A 22,741-nucleotide genomic window follows, 5' to 3' on the forward strand; every position below is an offset into this window, starting at 1 on the left:
AAAACCTCTCTAAAACCAACAAAAAGACCAGCCTGACCAAGCCTGATGACCAGTTAAGACCAGTTTAGGCTGGTTTGACATATATTTTTTGTAATTTTCAGTGGCGTAATCAGACAATGAAAAAAAAACCCATCTTAAACAAACAAAAAGACCAGTCTAGCCAGGCTTGGAGACCAGCTAAGACCAGTTTAGGTTGGTTCAAGATGTCTTCTTTTTCAGTAGCATAATTAGACTATGAACAAAACCCCTCCAAAGCCACTAAAAAGACCCGCCTGGCCAAGCTGGGAGACCAGCTAAGACCAGTTTAGGCTGGTTTAAGCAGTTTTCTTCAGTAATATATTCAAACTATGAACAAAACCCCACTAAAACTAACAAAAAGACAAGGCCGCGAGACCAGCTCAGACTAGTTTAGTCTGGTTTCATCAGTTTTTTCTGTTTCAGATGAGTCATCAGACAATAAACAGTCCTCTGAATATTATTTACAGTATGTCAGTGCAAACAGTGTGATGGCCGGCCACCAAGAAAACAGACAGCAATTCTCAGAGGACTAAAATGCAGGAAGTTTTGTTTTGCGTATACCACTTGTTCTCAACGTGATGAAGGCATGCAACGACAATGCCCTGTTTGTCTTACTGATATACACACACAAACGCACACATTCGCTTCCAAAACAGTGGCGATAATACTGTTTACATCATCTTTCACCGAATGCACAGAGACAATCACAATCATCATCTGGATTCATCTGATGCACTCCCGAGTGCGTGTAGTGACAGCCCTGGGTTGTGTGTTATAAATAGCCCTGTTGTAGCTGGGAGGCAGGGAGGGTATGAGACTGAATGCATGCCATAAGAATGCTATGATGTCTTCCTGCGCAGACCTGCACCTCTTGCCCCGCCTCCCACCTGCTTTAGCTGGGTAATAAAATATGTCTGCTTTGATGTATGGCTGCTTGAGAGACCCAAATCGAAAATTGAATCACACGAACTTAATTTGCGGTCGGGGCAATCAAATTACTTGTTTTGGCCAGAGTATTTCAACCCGTGCTGACGATGAATTCATCTTGGTGAAAGGCCTGTCAGAGAGAGGCATGTTAGGGGATACCACCTCCAGCGAGAGCTGTGTGATCCAGGGGGCAGAAAATATGCTGGCGGCCAGCGTACGAAGGTTATTATCCCACAAACAGCAACAAGATGGTCTTTTTGTGGAGTAGTGGTGGCTTAGTGGGCTAAACACATAACCTTTTAATTAGAAGGTCGCTGGTTCGATCCCCATATCTACCACCATTGTGTCCTTGAGCAAGGCTCTTAACTCCAGGTTACTCCGGGGGGATTGTCCCTGTAATAAGTGCACTGTAAGTCGCTTTGGATAAAAGCGTCTGCCAAATGCATAAATGTAAATGTAAATGTAAAAGTGGGGAGCATGGTCCCTGGAATGATATGGACTAACAATGACAAAAGACAATTAATTGAAACAAAGCTGCAAAATCAGCTTGCTCTGCAATCAGATAAGACAGAATAAGACAGGTAATATTATTCTTAAACACCAGAAGGACTAAAGATAAAAGTCAAATGTGTGAAAGTTTGTAAATTTGTGCTGTTCCTCACTGTGTTTAGTAGGGATACTCTGCCACCATTGGTGTATGAATGTGTGTGTGTGAATGGGTGATTGGGAAACAGTGTAAAGCGCTTTGGTAACCTCTAAGGTTAAAAAAAGCGCTATATAAGTGCAGACCATTTACCATTTAGGGATGTTCAAAACTACAAATTTTCATAATCGACTAGTCGGTCAATTGTTTTAATGACTAATCGACTAGTGGGTGTTAAATATAATAATGTATAATTAGGTTCTGTTATGTTTGTGTGACCCTGATCAGATACCTTTTAGAGTGATATATGGACACCAAGTGCAGCACTTCAAAATGGTGACTAACAGACATTTAACAAATAAATAGGCTAAATAACATCTTATTGCACAAAACTATCAAACTAAGAAAATAACTAAGAAGGGCTCCAATACATAGCGGCTGCTTACGCACATTCTGCATGCAGAATGACACGCTTCAATATAACAGGAGTGCTTCAGGGTGATCCTCAAGCAATTTAAACACTTTTTTTTGAATGCAAGAGAAATGGACAGGAGTAAAGACATAAGCAGCTTTGACAAGGGCTAAATTGTCATGGCCATGGGTCAGAGCATCTCTGAAATGGCATGGCTTGTGTGGTGCTCCCAGTCATCAGTGGTGAGTACCTACCAACTGTAGTCTGAGGAGGGACAAACCACAAACCGGCAACAGTGTGTTGGGCACCCAAGGCTGAGCGATGCTATCCCGTCTAATCCGAACCAACAGAAGGTCTACTTTGGCACAAGTCACAGTAGGTTAATGATTGTTACGAGAGGAATGTCACAACACAATGCATTATACCCTGCTACGTATGGGGCTGTGTAGCAGACCATTTAGAGTGCCCACAATGACATCTGTCCACCATCACAAGCACCTTCAATGGGCATGTGATCGTTGAATTTTTAGTGGAAGGAGGATGCCTGGTCCGATAAGTCCCAATTTCCTTTAAATCACGTGGACAGCAGTGTAGGTGTGTGCCGTTTACTTGGGGAAGTAATGGCAACAGAATGCACTGTGGGAAGACGACAAGCCGGTGGAGTGAGTATGATGCTCTGGGCAATGTTCTGTTGGGAAATCGTGGGTTCGGCCATTCATATGGACGTCAATTTGGCATGTCTCACCAACCTAAACATCGTTGCAGTCTAGGTACACCTCTTCGTGGCAATGGTACTCCCTGATGGCAGTGGCTCTTTCAGCAGGATAATTGCAACACATGGTTTGAGGAACATGATAAACACTTCAATGTTTTGCAATGGTCTCCAACTTCCCCAGATCTCAATCCGATTGTGCATCTGTGGGATGTGCTGGACAAACAAGTCCAATCAACGGCAGCTCCACCTCGCTGCTTACAGGACTTTAAGTATTTGTCTCTAATGTCTTGGTGCCAGATACCACAGGACACCTTCTGGGGTCTTGTAGAGTCCATGCCTCTGCGGGTTGGATCAAAATCAAAAGGAACAGTTAGTATCTGGTGTGGCCACCAGCTGCATTAAGTACTGCAGTGCATCTCCTCCTCATGGACTGCGCCAGATTTGCCATTTCTTGCTGTGAGATGTTACCCCACTCTTCCACCAAGGCACTTGCAAGTTCCCGGACATTTCTGGGGGGAATCGCCCTAACCCTCACCCTCTGATCCAACATGTCTCAGCTGTGATCAATGAGATTGAGATCCGGGCTCTTCGCTGGCCATGGCAGAACACCTGCATTCCTGTCTTGCATGGTGGCATTGTCATCCTGGAAGGTCATGTCAGGATGAGCCTACAGGAAAAATAAAAATAAATGAAGACTTTTTGTGACCAAAAAAATAAAGTGGACTCCCTTTTCCTGCTTGACTTACAAAAATGCTGAAGCCCTACATATGTGGTCAACAGGTGGCAAGAGTGCAATTAGGAAAATTACTTCTATACTAAAGATATGTGCTTCCTGTAATGGTCTTCAAAGCCAAAATGTTCACCATGAAAATAGCAATGGAAGCTGGTATGGTGTTAAATTCCTAACAAACAAACAAACAAAGCCAAAAGTAAGTAATTACAGCAAAAACTGAAAATAATTAATTGAACGTATTATTGTTGATCATGTCTCCACATGATAGATCATAGTTCATGGTTTTAGTCATAACTCATTTTTGTCATTTTTCAAAGTATTGACAAAATTTCAATGTTTCTGAATTTTGCAATTACATGGCAGTGTCCATCAAGTATTAAAAATTACAAATAAACCTAGCATTTTTATTACAAAGTATTTTATAAATGAGAGCACAATCCATAGTCCTCTGAAGTTAAATTCTAAAAGTATTTTAAAGTTCAAACTTCCGACTTACAAAGAGCTATCCCCTCCGGAAACTTTCAAAAGGGTCTCCAAAGAGAAGAAACTTGTGGCCGCAGAAACAACATCTTCAGAGCGCAGATGGCGAAGAGTGAGATGGCCACTTGTTTGCATTCCTTGCTTGAAGAAAGAAAATCAATCAGTGTGACAGACTCTTTCACCTCTCAAAGACTCCAGCTCACTCGAACTTGTCATGTAATTTCTCCAAACACAACCGGCAGTGCCGGCCACACACATTTACACACCTGATACCACACTTCCTCTGTTATACCTCATCTTTCGAGTTTCAGCCTTTTTCTACAAACCGTTTATCAGCACTTTAAGCATATATGAAGAAAAAGAATATTTGACTCACACTCTCTTTGAATATTAAGCAAGCCTTTATGGGCTTAAAAGAATGCAGAAATTATGGGAAGTGCCTTAAAAGTGAGATTCCAAAATGGACACACATTCACAAACATACAGTGAGGTCCATATAAATTGGGACATCGACACAATTCTAATCTTTTTGGCTCTATACACCACCACAATGGATTTGAAATTAAACGAACAAGATGTGCTTTAACTGCAGACTTTCAGCTTTAATTTGAGGGTATTTACATCCAAATCAGGTGAACGGTGTAGGAATTACAACAGTTTGTATATGTGCCTCCCACTTTTTAAGGGACCAAAAGTAATGGGACAGATTAACAATCATAAATCAAACTTTCACTTTTTAATACTTGGTTGCAAATCCTTTGCAGTCAATTACAGCCTGAAGTCTGGAACGCATAGACATCACCAGACGCTGGGTTTCATCCCTGGTGATGCTCTGCCAGGCCTCTACTGCAACTGTCTTCAGTTCCTGCATGTTCTTGGGGCATTTTCCCTTCAGTTTTGTCTTCAGCAATTGAAATGCATGCTCAATCGGATTCAGGTCAGGTGATTGCCTTGGCCATTGCATAACATTACACTTCTTTCCCTTAAAAAACTCTTTGGTTGCTTTCGCAGTATTCTTCGGGTCATTGTCCATCTGTACTGTGAAGCACCGTCCAATGAGTTCTGAAGCATTTGGCTGAATATGAGCAGATAATATTGCCCAAAACACTTCAGAATTCATCCTGCTGCTTTTGTCAGCAGTCACATCATCAATAAGAGAACCAGTTCCATTGTCAGCCATACATGCCCACGCCATGACACTACCACCACCATGCTTCACTGATGAGGTGGTATGCTTTGGATCATGAGACGTTCCTTTCCTTCTCCATACTCTTCTCTTCCCATCACTCTGGTACAAGTTGATCTTTGTCTCATCTGTCCATAGGATGTTGTTCCAGAACTGTGAAGGCTTTTTTAGATGTTGTTTGGCAAACTCTAATCTGGCCTTCCTGTTTTTGAGGCTTTCCAATGGTTTACATCTTGTGGTGAACCCTCTGTATTCACTCTGGTGAAGTCTTCTCTTGATTGTTGACTTTGACACACATACACCTACCTCTTGGAGAGTGTTCTTGATCTGGCCAACTGTTGTGAAGGGTGTTTTCTTCACCAGGGAAAGAATTCTTCGGTCATCCACCACAGTTGTTTTCCGTGGTCTTCCGGGTCTTTTGGTGTTGCTGAGCTCACCAGTGCGTTCTTTCTTTTTAAGAAAAGGTTGATTTTTCAGCCTAATGATGGCTTGCGTCACTGATAGTGACAGCTCTTTGGATCTCATATTAAGAGTTGACAGCAACAGATTCCAAATGCCAATAGCACACTTGAAATGAACTCTGGACCTTTTATCTGCTCCTTGTAAATGAGATAATGAGGGAATAACACACACCTGGCCATGGAACAGTTGAGCAGCCAATTGTCCCATTACTTTTGGTCCCTTAAAAAGTGGGAGGCACATATACAAACTGTTGTAATTCCTACACCGTTCACCTGATTTGGATGTAAATACCCCAAAATTAAAGCTGAAAGTCTGCAGTTAAAGCACATCTTGTTCGTTTCATTTAAAATCCATTGTGGTGGTGTATAGAGCCAAAAAGATTAGAATTGTGTCGTTGTCCCAATATTTATGGACCTGACTGTACATACATACATACAGTCAGTCTCTCTCTCTTACACTCACTCTCACTCACACGTTGGTGTGGCTATCCTTATGAGGACTCTCCATAGACATAATGACTTTCATACTGTACAAACTATAGATTCCATCCCCAAAATCTAACCCTCACAAAAAACTTTCTGCATTTTTACATTTTCATAAAAACTTTGTTAAGTATGTTTTTCAAGCGATTTGATTTATGTGGACACTAGAAATGTCCTCATAAACCACATTTATAGCATAATCCCCTAGTAATTACCAGTTTGTATCCTAAAAAAAATGTCCTGGTAAACCACTCAAGCCCGCCCATCAGCACGCGCACGCACACACAGATACATTATTTTTTTTATATACAACAGCCTGATTAAATATGCATTCAAGCTCCTCTGCTGCATCTATCATGTTTTATGGAGATATTTGGGCCATGTGGGGGTTTGGAAACTCTCAAATTTTGAATAGTTTAAAACAGCAAAAGCATCTTATTCGTGACTCAAAAACTGCTGCGTTATAACCTTACATCACATTAATAAAGCATGTATAACACCTGTCATAAACAATGTGATCAAAGAGATTGGAAAATAATATTCCCTACAAAAATATTCACTGAATACAGGGATGTGTTAAAAGTTAAGCAAGACAAGCAAACTTCTCATTTCCACACCATCTATGTCTGCTTAAAAGTTTGGCACCCATTGTAAAACTTTTGTTGTCACTTACAAGTTGTTGGACTATTATGTGCATCCTATCACCTCTCTGAAGGTGTGTACGACATATGCTGATTACAAAGTTTGAGATTTGTGTAGGAGTACATAAGTGTGAAATATCGCAACCCATATGTGAAAAAGAAAAAAAACAACTTGCAAAAACATATCAAAAAGCCAATATAATGCTTGCACAATAAAACTGGATCCATCGGAAACTGGTAGGAAGATTGTGGGCTTCTATATGCATTTGCATAACATGCATAAACACCCAACTAATATATCATGTTGCCTGACCTAACATTGAGCTCATGAATATGAGGTTGCGATCATGATATTTATTCAAGCTGAATGGATCTTTGATGTTTGTTGGTTGAGTTGTGTGCATTGTGTAACATCATCCAAATGGCACGGCCTCAGAGACTCTTCTGGAAATGAGATATGCAGAGTTAAAGGAAACAGGGGGAAACATCTCTTTTATTTTGATTCATAACACGTCTCATCAACTGTATGACTTGGAGTTTCAAAGGGGACTACTGCAGTTAGTTAAAAGGATAGTTCACCCAAAAATGAACATTTTGTCATCATTTACTCACCCTCTTGTTGTTCCAAACCTGCTGACTTTCCTTTCACCTGTGGAATACAAAAGCAGATGTTAGAAATAATGTCACAATACATATTTCATGCATGTATAAAATTTGCATAATGTGCACAATATTTAGTACATACTATACAGAATGAATAGACTTTTCCAAAGATAATCTGTTATAAGGACACACTCACATGGAACACAATGACTTTGACTTGAAGACCTTTTGTTCAGACTCAGTAAAGAACAGAGGACATTATTCTGTTAATAGCACTGTTTCTTAATGTTCCTTTTCCTTCGGACATGCTCAGTGACTACTCAAAGGCAACAATCAGACCATTATCCCTCCATCTGCAGATAAGAGACAAACAGAGCGAGAGACATGGCTAGAGAGAGAGCGAACACGTGGGCGGAACTGTCAGTCCCTGATTAGCTGCTGGATGGGAACATGGAGGAAATGAGGATAGAGAGAGTGAAGCGCAGAACCATCAATGACCTTTCAGTTTTAGCTTTTACTCGTTCTCAGAGAAAGAGAGCACACATTCTATCCATTATTGAATTTCTGAATCAGCTTCCCTGAATAATGGCACTCTGTGAAGGCACACAGTAGAGGATCTGAAAGTATGGATGGGTAATTCCTGTTATGAAGTACCTTTATAAAATTTACAGTACCAGCTCTATAACTTAAAAAAAAGCACTTTTATTGTAATTTAAGGACATATTTCTATGAAAGGGTATACTAGACTTCAAGAAATATGGTCTGGTCAAGCTGAGGCACTTAAACTTGATCAATTATAACTTGATTATTTGCACAAGGACATAAAAATGAACAGGATGTCTAACAGTACGATCCCTAACATAATGGAATCCTAACAGGACAGGAATAAAGAAATTAACATGATTGATCCCAAAAGGATTCAAATACAAAAATGAACAGGGCACCTAACAAGATGGAACCTAAAATAAAGAAATAACCAGGATAGGAATAAAGAAATTAACAGGATGGAACCTACCAGTATGCAAATAAAGAAAATAACAGAATTTTTAACAAGATAGGAATAAATACATTTACTGGATGTTTAATCGGATGGAACCCAAAAGGATGAAAATAAAGAAATTAACAGGGTGCCAAACAGGGTGGAACCTAACAAAATAGAAATAAATCAATTACCACAAAGAAATAAAAGTAAGTAACTGGATAGAACCTAACAGTATAGAAATTAAGAAATTAACAGGTTGTTTAACAGGATGGAACCCAACAGGATGAAAATAAATAAATTAACAGGATGTTTAACAGGATGGAACCTAACAGGATGAAAATAAAGAAATTAACAGGGTGCCAAACAGGATGGAACATAACAGCATGGAAATGAAGAAATTAACAGGATGGAACCTAGCAGGATGAGAATAAAGAATTTTAAAGGGTGCCTAACAGGATGGAAATAAATAAATAACAGAATGTTTAACAGATTAGAAATAAACAGGATGTTTAACAGGATGGAACCCAACAGGATGAGAATAAAGAAATGAACAGGAGGAACCCAAAAGGATGAAAATACAGAAATGAACAGGATGGAACCCAACAGGATGAAAATACAGAAATGAACAGGATGGAACCCAACAGGATGAGAATACAGAAATGAACAGGATGGAACCCAACAGGATGAGAATACAGAAATGAACAGGATGGAACCCAACAGGATGAGAATACAGAAATGAACAGGATGGAACCCAACAGGATGAGAATACAGAAATGAACAGGATGGAACCCAACAGGATGAGAATACAGAAATGAACAGGATGGAACCCAACAGGATGAGAATACAGAAATGAACAGGATGGAACCCAACAGGAAAAGAATACAGAAATTATCAGGATGGAACCCAACAGGATGAAAATAAAGAAATGAACAGGATGGAACCCAACAGGATGAAAATAAAGAAATGAACAGGATGGAACCCAACAGGATGAGAATACAGAAATGAACAGGATGGAACCCAACAGGATGAGAATACAGAAATGAACAGGATGGAACCCAACAGGATGAGAATACAGAAATGAACAGGATGGAACCCAACAGGATGATAATACAGAAATGAACAGGATGGAACCCAACAGGATGAGAATACAGAAATGAACAGGATGGAACCCAACAGGAAAAGAATACAGAAATTATCAGGATGGAACCCAACAGGATGAAAATAAAGAAATTATTAGGATGGAACCCAACAGGATGAAAATAAAGAAATGAACAGGATGGAACCCAACAGGATGAGAATACAGAAATGAACAGGATGGAACCCAACAGGATGAGAATACAGAAATGAACAGGATGGAACCCAACAGGATGAGAATACAGAAATGAACAGGATGGAACCCAACAGGATGAGAATACAGAAATGAACAGGATGGAACCCAACAGGATGAGAATACAGAAATGAACAGGATGGAACCCAACAGGATGAGAATACAGAAATGAACAGGATGGAACCCAACAGGATAAGAATACAGAAATGAACAGGATGGAACCCAACAGGATGAAAATAAAGAAATTATCAGGATGAAAATAAAGAAATGAACAGGATGGAACCCAACAGGATGAAAATAAAGAAATGAACAGGATGGAACCCAACAGGATGTAAATAAAGAAATGAACAGGATGGAACCCAACAGGATGAAAACAAAGAAATGAACAGGATGGAACCCAACAGGATGAGAATACAGAAATTAACAGGATGGAACCCAACAGGATGAGAATACAGAAATGAACAGGATGGAACCCAACAGGATGAAAACAAAGAAATTAACAGGATGGAACCCAACAGGATGAGAATACAGAAATTAACAGGATGGAACCCAACAGGATGAGAATACAGAAATGAACAGGATGGAACCCAACAGGATGAAAACAAAGAAATTAACAGGATGGAACCCAACAGGATGAGAATACAGAAATTAACAGGATGGAACCCAACAGGATGAGAATACAGAAATGAACAGGATGGAACCCAACAGGATGAGAATACAGAAATGAACAGGATGGAACCCAACAGGATGAGAATACAGAAATGAACAGGATGGAACCCAACAGGATGAAAACAAAGAAATGAACAGGATGGAACCCAACAGGATGAGAATACAGAAATGAACAGGATGGAACCCAACAGGATGAGAATACAGAAATGAACAGGATGGAACCCAACAGGATGAGAATACAGAAATGAACAGGATGGAACCCAACAGGATGAGAATACAGAAATTAACAGGATGGAACCCAACAGGATAAGAATACAGAAATTAACAGGATGAAAATAAAGAAATGAACAGGATGGAACCCAACAGGATGAAAATAAAGAAATGAACAGGATGGAACCCAACACGATGAAAACAAAGAAATGAACAGGATGGAACCCAACAGGATGAAAATAAAGAAATGAACAGGATGGAACCCAACAGGATGTAAATAAAGAAATGAACAGGATGGAACCCAACAGGATGAAAACAAAGAAATGAACAGGATGGAACCCAACAGGATGAGAATACAGAAATTAACAGGATGGAACCCAACAGGATGAGAATACAGAAATTAACAGGATGGAACCCAACAGGATGAGAATACAGAAATTAACAGGATGGAACCCAACAGGATGAAAACAAAGAAATTAACAGGATGGAACCCAACAGGATGAGAATACAGAAATTAACAGGATGGAACCCAACAGAATGAAAACAAAGAAATGAACAGGATGGAACCCAACAGGATGAAAACACAGAAATTAACAGGATGGAACCCAACAGGATGAGAATACAGAAATTAACAGGATGGAACCCAACAGGATGAGAATACAGAAATTAACAGGATGGAACCCAACAGGATGAAAACAAAGAAATTAACAGGATGGAACCCAACAGGATGAAATCACAGAAATTAACAGGATGGAACCCAATAGGATGAGAATACAGAAATTAACAGGATGGAACCCAACAGGATGTAAATAAAGAAATTAACAGGATGGAACCCAACAGGATGAAAATAAAGAAATGAACAGGATGGAACCCAACAGGATGTAAATAAAGAAATGAACAGGATGGAACCCAACATGATGAGAATACAGAAATTAACAGGTTGGAACCCAACAGGATGAGAATACAGAAATTAACAGGATGGAACCCAACAGGATGAAAACAAAGAAATTAACAGGATGGAACCCAACAGGATGAAACTTAAAATTATGGAAAAAAGAAATGATCAAGATGAATAAAAGAATTAAGAGTACGGAATCTAAAATAGTTTTAAATTCACCCCTATATTCAATGAAGCGTGATAACATTCAACTAATTAATACGATTTCCATAATTGAAAATTGTTTAATATTTCATCTAATATATTGAAACATGCAGTTCAAGATGGGGGATTAAAAATGTACTGCATAACAGAAATGACCCAGTTGCACTCCTTGTTTCTCGCTCCCACCCCAGCACTCTTTTCTCCACCAATTTCAGCATACTTGAGACTAAAAAGCTGTAAGTGCCTCTGGTTATATCTAATCACACAAAATAAGTCACCTCTTTCTTTGTTACAGTGACCCGGGTCCTGTCACAGGCTTTCGGATGGCAGTTCTTGAGCACTCTCCACGGGCAGCTATGATCAATATTTCAGCTGTAGATGGATCCATAAAGAGGCCTCCTGCTGATAAATATGTGAAAAGGAGATTCCATTCCTGCCTCCTGTTTCTCACTATCACTGCTGATGGATGAGAGCTCCAGGGGCCCATAGAGCAAAGGGGATGCAGGAGAGGTAATATTTGGACAGATCACAATAGTCCACCTGCAAATAGGGTTGTGTTTGAAAGCAAACCAAGTGGAAAGACAGTGAAATGGAGAGTGACAGGATGAGGGGGAATATGGTGGCAAAATAAGCAAAGCCAGCTTAGAAAGACAAATAAGAAAAATAATAATTTATTTATCGGTGGCACTCTTTACATATAAAATGTTATTTTAAAAATCTGTTTGGAGTGAAAAAAACCTACTGTATGGCAATGTTCGTTTAATCAAAAAGGAGATGTATGCAGTATCTACTGTACTTTTGACCTAAACAAACATTTTTGGGTTTTTTATTTAGAATTTTTTTCCAATACAGATGGGTTAAATCCATTCTACAGAATTCCACATATTTTGCCCCCCAAATCAGTACAGAAAATATTATCCTTTTAATAGAAAGCTTATAAAACAGAAATTTCCGGCTCTGAAATCAAAATAAGATGAGCTGTATTCAATGCATATGTAAAACAGATCTTAGAATATTCTTTGATCGCAACCAAAAAACAACGGTTAAGATAATGAACTAAATCGTTTGTTGTAAGAATTGTTAAGTGTGGTTTATTTGTATAATCATATATTGAACATTTATTGCAATTTCCACAACAAAATTCACTGTGGGAGGCTTAAATCACAGTTAAGGGGGTTAACCGCTTCACATCATGGCTAGCGACAGTTCTTACCCATAGCTTATTGCGTCACTTACAAAAAAGAACTGCAGTTTTTTAACTGTGGTAAAAATGACCACACTTTTACTGTAGTACTGGAAATTGCAGGAAAACTGCATCCAAATTACCACAATTGTACTGCATTACTGGAAACTTCAGGAAAACTGAATCCAAATTATCACAATTGTACTGCATTACTGGAAACTTCAGGAAAACTGAATCCAAATTATCACAATTGTACTGCATTACTGGAAACTGAGGGAATACTACATCCAAATTACCATACTTGTACTGCAGTACTGAAAACTGCAGGAATTCTGCATCAAAATTACCACAATTGTACTGCAGTACTGAAAACTGCAGGAATTCTGCGTCCAAAGTACCACAATTGTACTGCAGTACTGAAAACTGCAGGAATTCTGCATCCAAAGTACCACAATTGTACTGCAGTACTGAAAACTGCAGGAATTCTGCGTCATAATTACCACACTTGTACTGCAGTACTGGAAACTGCAGGAATACTGCATCAAAATTACCACAATTGTACTACAGTTCTGGAAACTGCAGGAATACTACGTCCAACTTACCACACTTGTACTGCAGTACTGGAAACTGCAGGAATACTGTGTCCAAATTACCACACTTGTACTGCAGTGCTGGAAACTGCAGGAATACTACGTCCAAATTACCACAATTGTACTGCAGTGCTGGAAACTGCAAGAATACTGCGTCCAAATTACCACACTTGTACTGCAGTGCTGGAAACTGCAGGAATACTACGTCCAAATTACCACACTTGTACTGCAGTGCTGGAAACTGCAGGAATACTGCGTCCAAATTACCACAATTGTACTACAGTTCTGGAAACTGCAGGAATACTACGCCCAACTTACCACACTTGTACTGCAGTACTGGAAACTGCAGGAATACTGCGTCCAAATTACCACACTTGTACTGCAGTGCTGGAAACTGCAGGAATACTGCGTCCAAATTACCACACTTGTACTGCAATGCTGGAAACTGCAGGAATACTACGTCCAAATTACCAGACTTGTACTGCAGTGCTGGAAACTGCAGGAATACTACGTCCAAATTACCAGACTTGTACTGCAGTACTGGAAACTGCAGGAATACTACGTACAAATTACAATTATTTGGATGATTTTTCATAGCGTATCACAGATTTTGAAAATGCTAAAATTAGCATGAAATATACTTGTCAAAATACATTTAGTTCCTACTTCAGAATGAAAAGAAAAAAAATCTTCATCTATAATATTTTATTAATATTTTCCAAATAAAGCCTTTCACAGTTTAAAGATAGAATTGCTCTAAAATGGCTCAAAGTAACATAAAACATTCCCAAAGTCTAAGTGGGAGGTACACAATTTTAAAGAACTTGTCCCCATAGGTTGCATATTCATTTTAGTGCACATTAATCCCTTAAACACTCTTAATAATCCGACAGGCTGTGGCTGTCCCCTTTGTTACAACAATTGCATTAACATGATGCGCGCTGCTTTAAACTCCACATGAAAGGCGCAGTGTCTTAAGCCCAATTAGAATGTTAAGGGTCCAAACATACATCGCCAACAAATGGACAACACGTGGTCCCGTTGTACATACATTATGTGCATTCTTGCGTAACTCTGGCTTTTTACAAACCTCAGACAAAAAGAGGGCAAAAGAGTTTTTAGGCACCACGAAACCGGATGTGGTGGAGTCAACATGTAATTGTATTTGCTTAAAAGATGACAGAAAAATACGTTTGTATAATCTAACATGTTCGGCAAGACTCTCCTCAAATTGCTACTCTGCCATGAGAGTTGTTGATTGAAAAAAGAAAATCCGCTGTAGTGCTCCTTGCGGTATTGCTGAGAATACAGTGCATACATTTGTTAGGTTATGAACTGCGCTCTGGCATATTTCACAATTCAGCGACACGTGAAGTTGAGCTTGCATAGCAAGATGCATCTGCTTTGAATAGTTGAGTGAAGTATGTTTGGGCCTTTGTTTTACATAGGGATGTAAGGCAATTCCAGTATTTACCAGGGCTAGTCAGAAATTGTATTGCCATCCAATAAAATCCAAATGTCCGTTTTTCTCCCACCACCAGCGAGAAAATTCACGGCTGTATTACCCGCTGTTTTTTTGACAACCACCAAGTTTGTGTGGTAATTTAATTTCCATCCAAATCCACATCTCTTAAAAGCAGGAATCAATCCAAAAGTTGTTTTGGAAAACCTTTGTGACCTCTGCCAAGTGCTGTATAGCTAGTATTTGTCAAGATGTAAGGTAATGTGCATGTGTAGAAATGTTGGAAATTATTCACATTAATAAAGTTACAGCCCCGCTCCACTTCACTGAGTGGGATCTAAAACCTATTACACATTTTTTACTGTACTCGCTCTTTCACCGTGAATTAATTGTCATCGGAAGTCATGCATTTTCCTTTACAGACGTCACCCTGAGAAACTATTACCATCTGAATAGGGCTGTTTGCTTTTAGAGCTAAAACTGGCCACATAATGAGACTTTATCTGAATAATCCAGTAAAATGAAAGTACAACGAGGCACAGAGACGCTGGCTGCTTCACTCTAACAAGTCAGGCGAATGTGGTTTTAAGTTTGCTGCATCTGTGCTTGTTTTGTACAAATAAAATACCATTAAGAGTGGTATTTTTTTCTTTCTCCAATTTGATCCCCAACTCAGAATTGCTGTGTTTGTGGTGTGTGCATCTCTGTATAAGGTCCCCCTGGTTACATTGCAAAGGTCCGTCCTATTGCAACCCGTGTTTAGATCTCACACAAAGCTTAACAGAATGCCAGAATCTAATGTCAAATGGGTAATTACGTTAAATTATTCACATGCGTTATTTTCGACAGTCCTAACTCAGACACTCTAGAACTGCAGTTTTGGTCAATGTGAAAACTACATTTGCAACTGTAGCTCCATTTATACTGCAGTGCAGCTGTTTAACTGCACTGAACTGCAAGTGAACTACCCAAACTACAGCTCTACTGCATTGATTTGAAATTGTACTACACTGAGCTGCTCATATTTAGCAATGTACTGCATTTATACTAGTGTGGAATGCAGATACACTTCTGCATCTACTGCACTGTAGAAGTTTTTTCAGTATTGCAGTTAAAAGGCATTGTAAGTGCAGTACAGTTTGTAAATGTGCAGTACATCATCATTGTACAACACAAAACTGCATGTATTACTACATAGATTGTAGTAATACTTTGCACTCAGACTGCAGTTTTACTGCAGGTTATTTTTGTAAGGGGTTATTCTGTTATGTTTTGTGTTTGGTTGCGTATATGTTCTAAAATAGAGCAGTTGACATCCAAAAACCAAACATTCCTCATGATTCAAAATGACTCATTTAAAAATCTTATTATGACAGCATCCCAGAGGCCCAAAACACATTACCTGACAGTCCGTCAGTGTCTAACCTCCACATACTCACTCTCAGTAGACTGGACCAGGTTGTCTCTGTAGATTACTTGTCACCCAATATTGGGGCATTGCTGAAAACACCTTTTTGTCCTACGATTTCCGTCCCCTACAAGTGTTCCGATGTTTGACAGGCAACCAAAAATCTAATAATTTAGCACAAAAATCTTTATTTGCAGCGCAAAAGTGATATGTTGAATCATACAGACATGCACAAAAAACTCCAAGTCAAATGAATGGACTGTTCCTTTAAAGAGGCATTCAGTAGTTCTCTAGCTAGCATTAGCATGGCTCTTCTTTGTGTACTTTAAGTACCGATACGACAGTGGTGTTAGATGCTGTACCGCCATTTATCGATGTGGACTACAATAACACTATACTATAAGTGCTTTTCCTAAAAACAAACATCAGAATTTAATGAATAGACTTCTACAGTTCAGGACAGATTATTATTATTATCTTTGGAGACTTTCTACATTTCACGTTATTTCTAAAGGTTAAAAGTTATAACCTTTAATAGAGAACCGTTTAGCGTGAAATACACTCACCTAAAGGATTATTAGGAACACCTGTTCAATTTCTCATTAATGCAATTATCTAATCAACCAATCACATGGCAGTTGCTTCAATGCATTTAGGGGTGTGGTCCTGGTCAAGACAATCTCCTGAACTCCAAACTGAATGTCAGAATGGGAAAGAAAGGTGATTTAAGCAATTTTGAGCGTGGCATGGTTGTTGGTGCCAGACGGGCCGGTCTGAGTATTTCACAATCTGCTCAGTTACTGGGATTTTCACGCACAACCATTTCTAGGGTTTACAAAGAATGGTGTGAAAAGGGAAAAACATCCAGTATGCGGCAGTCCTGTGGGCGAAAATGCCTTGTTGATGCTAGAGGTCAGAGGAGAATGGGCCGACTGATTCAAGCTGATAGAAGAGCAACTTTGCCTGAAATAACCACTCGTTACAACCGAGGTATGCAGCAAAGCCACAACACGCACAACCTTGAGGCAGATGGGCTACAACAGCAGATGACCCCACCGGGTACCACTCATCTCCACCACAAATAGGAAAAAGATGCTTCAATTTGCAAGAGCTCACCAAAATTGGACAGTTGAAGACTGGAAAAATGTTGCCTGGTCTGATGAGTCTCGATTTCTGTTGAGACATTCAGATGAGTCAGAATTTGGTGTAAACAGAATGAGAACATGGATTCATCATGCCTTGTTACCACTGTGCAGGCTGGTGGTGGTGGTGTAATGGTGTGGGGGATGTTTTCTTGGCACACTTTAGGCCCCTGAGTGCCAATTGGGCATCGTTTAAATGCCACGGCCTACCTGAGCATTGTTTCTGACCATGTCCATCCCTTTATGGCCACCATGTACCCATCCTCTGATGGCTACTTCCAGCAGGATAATGCACCATGTCACAAAGCTCGAATCATTTCAAATTGGTTTCTTGAACATGACAATGAGTTCACTGTACTAAAATGGCCCCCACAGTCACCAGATCTCAACCCAATAGAGCATCTTTGGGATGTGGTGGAATGGGAGCTTCGTGCCCTGGATGTGCATCCCACAAATCTCCATCAACTACAAGATGCTATCCTATCAATATGGGCCAACATTTCTAAAGAATGCTTTCAGCACCTTGTTGAATCAATGCCACGTAGAATTAATGCAGTTCTGAAGGCGAAAGTGGGTCAAACACAGTATTAGTATGGTGTTCCTAATAATCCTTTAGGTGAGTGTAAACCTCAATTATCAAGCGATACAGAATGATGTGGTAAAGGAAAGTTTAGAATTGTTTTTGATGATCAAATTTAGCATGTCCATTAATACTGTATTTGAAGAACTTGTTTCAAAAGTAATCCAATGACATGGTTTACTCAAAATCCACAACAACTGCCATGCCAAGCTACTAAATGAATGAAGACATATGCCATTTCACAGAGGTGGCGGTAGATGGGGCCCCCCCTTACTATAGCTGTAATAACAAAAAAATTTAATTACACATTGCTTTCTGGTTAAGCTGAAAACTGTCCATTACTAACATTAGTTGACTACACACGTAATTATAAAAAGTTCAAGGGAAACTTGTATACATTTTCTGTAAATTCCATTGATAGTATTTTAGAGAGTGGTTTGAACAATTAATAATTCCTTACCTGTCCAACAAAAAAGAAGCAACAGCGACATCACTACTCATGTTTTTCTCCATCATCAAATCTTACCACCTTATGTTCGTCGTACTGATGTTTACAAAAAAAAAAATTTTTTCTTTCGATCTTCTTGCTTCTGACCTTTTTTGCTTCTTCGCAGAACAGCTACTGAATCTCCTGTTGTCTCCGCTGCTATAGCACGATAATAAGTATGTTCCGTTGCTCTTCGCATCACCAAACAACAATGCACCAAGCATAGCCAAGTGTATCTACTGTACACAGGCGGCAGCCAATGAGCACGAGGAATTTCATCTTTGACGTTTAGTGCAACATCGTGGGTCGTGTGATTTCGACATGGCGATGTTTAATAAAAACACTTTTTTATAGAAAACTATTATGAGTAGTGTTCATCTTATGTAAGTGTACACCATTCAGATCACTCATCACAAAAACACAATTCATTTTTAATGTGAAAAACCTTTTAAATTAGCCCCAAATTATTGAACGCTCCTTTAAAGACTTCTTAGTCTTGAATGTTAGATGTTCTGGACAAATGTAAACATTTGTAACATTGTTACTCATCCAAAATCTATTTAAAGATGCTGAAATACAAACATTTTGAACCCAATTTGGTAGTATAGTTTCCAAATTTATTATTTACAGAACTTAGAAATTGTAGATGCTTTAGAAATGTAGAAATTTTAGATTTTGCTTAGCGATTAAAGAAATTCTCTAGCCTGTTTTTTTATTTTATTATTATTTTGGTCACCTTTTAGCTTTTTAAATATGTAGAGATTCTTTGTATTCCATTAATAAATTTGTCTTAAAATTGCATGAGCAGTGAAATAATCTCAGTGCTCAGATTTTATTACTCAATCATGGCGAGTGAAATCTGAAAATGTATCAGCCAGTGGCTAATCACAGACATTTTAAATAGTATTTCACCTCTTAATAAAATTGACAAAATATATTTTTCTATGGACTTTGTGTGCAAGCTTTCCCTTTTCTTGGATTAGATTTTTTTTAGCCTATTCATCGAATTGTTCTGCAAATTGCAGTGATTAATAGTTCGAGATGCATCGGAAAATAAATATATTTACCCAGACCTTCAGGAAAGACCAGAATCTTTGGACCAACTTTAAAAACAAAAATGAAACGTCCCTTTTTTCAGGACACTGAATTTTAAAGATAATATTGTAAAAATCCAAACAACTTTATTGTAAAGGGTTTAAACAATGTTTTCCATGCTTATTCATTGAATCATAAACAATTAATGAACATGCACCTGTGGAACGGTCGTTGAGACACTAACAGCTTGCAGACGGTAGACAATTAAGGTCACAGTTATAAAAACTTAGGACACTCAAGAGACCTTTCTACTTACTCTGAAATACACAAGAAGAAAGATGCCCAGGGTCCCTGCTCATCTGCGTTAATGTGCCTTAGGCATGCAGTATGGATGCATGAGGACTGCAGATGCAGCCAGGGCAATAAAGTGCAAAGTCCGACGCCTAAGGCAGTGCTAAAGGGACACAGAAAGGACAGCTGATCATCCTCGCAGTGGCAGATCACGTGTAACAACACCTGCACAGGATCGGTACATCTGAATATCACACCTGCGGGACAGGTACAGGATGGCAACAACAACTGCCCGAGATACACCAGGAATGCACAATCCCTCCATCAGTGCTCAGACTGTCCGCAATATGCTGAGAGAGGCTGACTGAGGGCTTGTAGGCCTGTTGTAAGGCAGGTCATTACCAGAAATCACCGGCAACAACGTTGCTTATGGGCACAAACCCACCTTCGCTGGACCAGACAGGACTGGCAAAAAGAGCTCTTCACTGACGAGTCGCGGTTTTGTATCACCAGGGGTGATGGTCGGACTCGCGTTTATCGTCAATGGAATGAGCGTTACACCGAGGCCTGTACTCTGGAGCGGGATTGATTTGGAGATGGACGGTCTTTTTATGTTCATACAAATATTTACACATGTTAAGTGTAAATATTGCAGCAGTTGAAAGTGAGATGGCGCTCTTTTTTTACTGAGTTTAGAAGGTGTCTAACTACTTTGTAACTTATGCTTATTTTATTTATTTTTTATTATGACAATATATTTATTGTTTACATACGTTATTAAACCTTATCAGTAACCCAACCTCGGTAGTAGCGAATGCGAAACTTCAAGAGTTTTAACAGAACGACAGGCATTGTGCATAATAAGTACATTGTACCAAATGCTTAATTTATCTATGTTAGCACACAATAGTTAAGACACATTAATTTAAAGTGGATTTTTTTTTTTTTTTTAACAGTGTAGCTATTATGAGATATTTCCCAGAATTTCACAACATCCAGGAGTGCCCATCAATGCTTTACTGAACGGTCAAAATGAATAATAAATGTTTAATTCTGCTCTGGTTGCAGTTGGTCAACAGACTTTGACTGAGCAGGAGACGATGAGGTCATTAACCCTGCCATTTTCTTAACAAGTGCTAATTACAGCTGACATTTCCACAGGGCATTTCTGAGAGTCAGCTGCCTGGACACATCAACTCAAACACACACACAATGCAAGTGCTTTCAGGTTTTACACAATGTAGAGGAAAAACCTAACCCGCAGACACACACTCAAGCATACACAGACAAAAATAATCAAATTAAAACAGAGTACCAATTGTTTAATAGAATCCAAAAATCAAATATACAACAAAAAACTAACATTTCCTCCAGAAGCACTGATTAAGGAGAATAATCCACTGTAATGACTAGAGGATTTTGGCATTTTTCAAAGAGAGGAAAACAATGCAAAAAAAAGAAAAAAAAGAAAATGCAGAAATCTGGCACGGGGACGCACCATGAAGCCGTTACAGCAAGTCATTTGCATTGCAAACTGTGAACACAATCAGGACGCTGAGCCACATAAACCAGAGTACCGTTCTTCAACACTACATTCTCATAAAACTGCAACACCACCCCCAAAAAAAAATCATTCTTCTGATGAAACTCACCACAAGTAGAATGAATAAAACAGGGAGACCAAAGGCAAATATTTGATCCTAAAATTATAGAGTACATTTTGAATACTCAGAGGAGGAGGGCGTATCTTCCAAAAACAGCCCTGATAGATGGAACGGATAAATGAAGACCGAATAATGCCAAGCAGAGAGCCTTAAAAAGGACAGTGGAACAAAGGAGGAAATCCCAGGACAAGTTTTTTTTTTTTTTTGGGAAGGACACAAATAACTTAAGACAGAGTACACGTCTATAAATAGACATGCCGGCTGTATCAGCAGGGCACATACTTTTCCTTTTTTCTTTCTTTCTTAAAAAAAAAAAAGGAAAAGCAAACAAAAGAAACCCTAAAATATCAAGTTGACCACTCAAAAAAAGGGCAGAACAAAGCAAAAACTTTCTTTTCACAATATAATACTTGTAAGCAGATGAAATAATATATATTTTTTAATTTAATGGGTACTTATGAACACACACATAGCATGATTGCACACATAGCAATCGGGATAATTTATTTATAGATGGAATGCAATCTGACATGTTCCAGAAATCCAGACTTTTTAAGAAAAGATGAAAGATGCCCAGAGCTGTTTAAAACAACATTAAATCGTATTTGTAGCCAATTTTACTTCCATAATGTGAAGTATTTCTGGGTAAAAGTGAATATTTAAGAAAAAGAATGTTGAATTTATCCATTGGGAAGTGATTGGATCGATAAAGCGTGCGTTACACAACGGTTACAATTTTTAAATGGATTTTTAAATCTATCGTTATTATTGTCACAAAATGTTTTCATTCAAGTTAAAAATCGCTAGATATTAGACAGGCTGCATTATCTAAAATAATGACTAAATAGCTATTTGGCTATTGGATAAAGGAATATTCCAGGTACAGTACCAGTTAAGGCATAATGCTGATTATCACAAACCATTTATTTAAAAGGGAGGTGAATTAATTCTGTTTAAAAAAAAAATTAAAAATAAAAATAGCCACAAGACCTAATCATCATACGTATTAACTAGAGCTGTCAGAATTAACCCATTAATGCATGCGATTAGGCATTTATTTGTCTTAATCATGATTTATGCATTTACCGTTAATACAACATAAACCAGCAAAAACACTTGTTGGAAGGGCGATGTGTCCGCTTTTCATGTGGAGATCAAAGCTTGCTTGACGCTGGCATTGACGCCCTTCACAAATCATGAACGGGGCAAAGGGAATAGCAACAGTCTGCCGACTAATTAATATTGTGAAGGATGAGCGTTTGCAAGATTTAATGACCAATGCAATGAATATGCAGTTTATGTGGGGA

The sequence above is a fragment of the Xyrauchen texanus genome, chromosome 27, assembly GCF_025860055.1.
Source record: "Xyrauchen texanus isolate HMW12.3.18 chromosome 27, RBS_HiC_50CHRs, whole genome shotgun sequence".
NCBI classification, from domain to species: Eukaryota; Metazoa; Chordata; class Actinopteri; order Cypriniformes; family Catostomidae; genus Xyrauchen; species Xyrauchen texanus.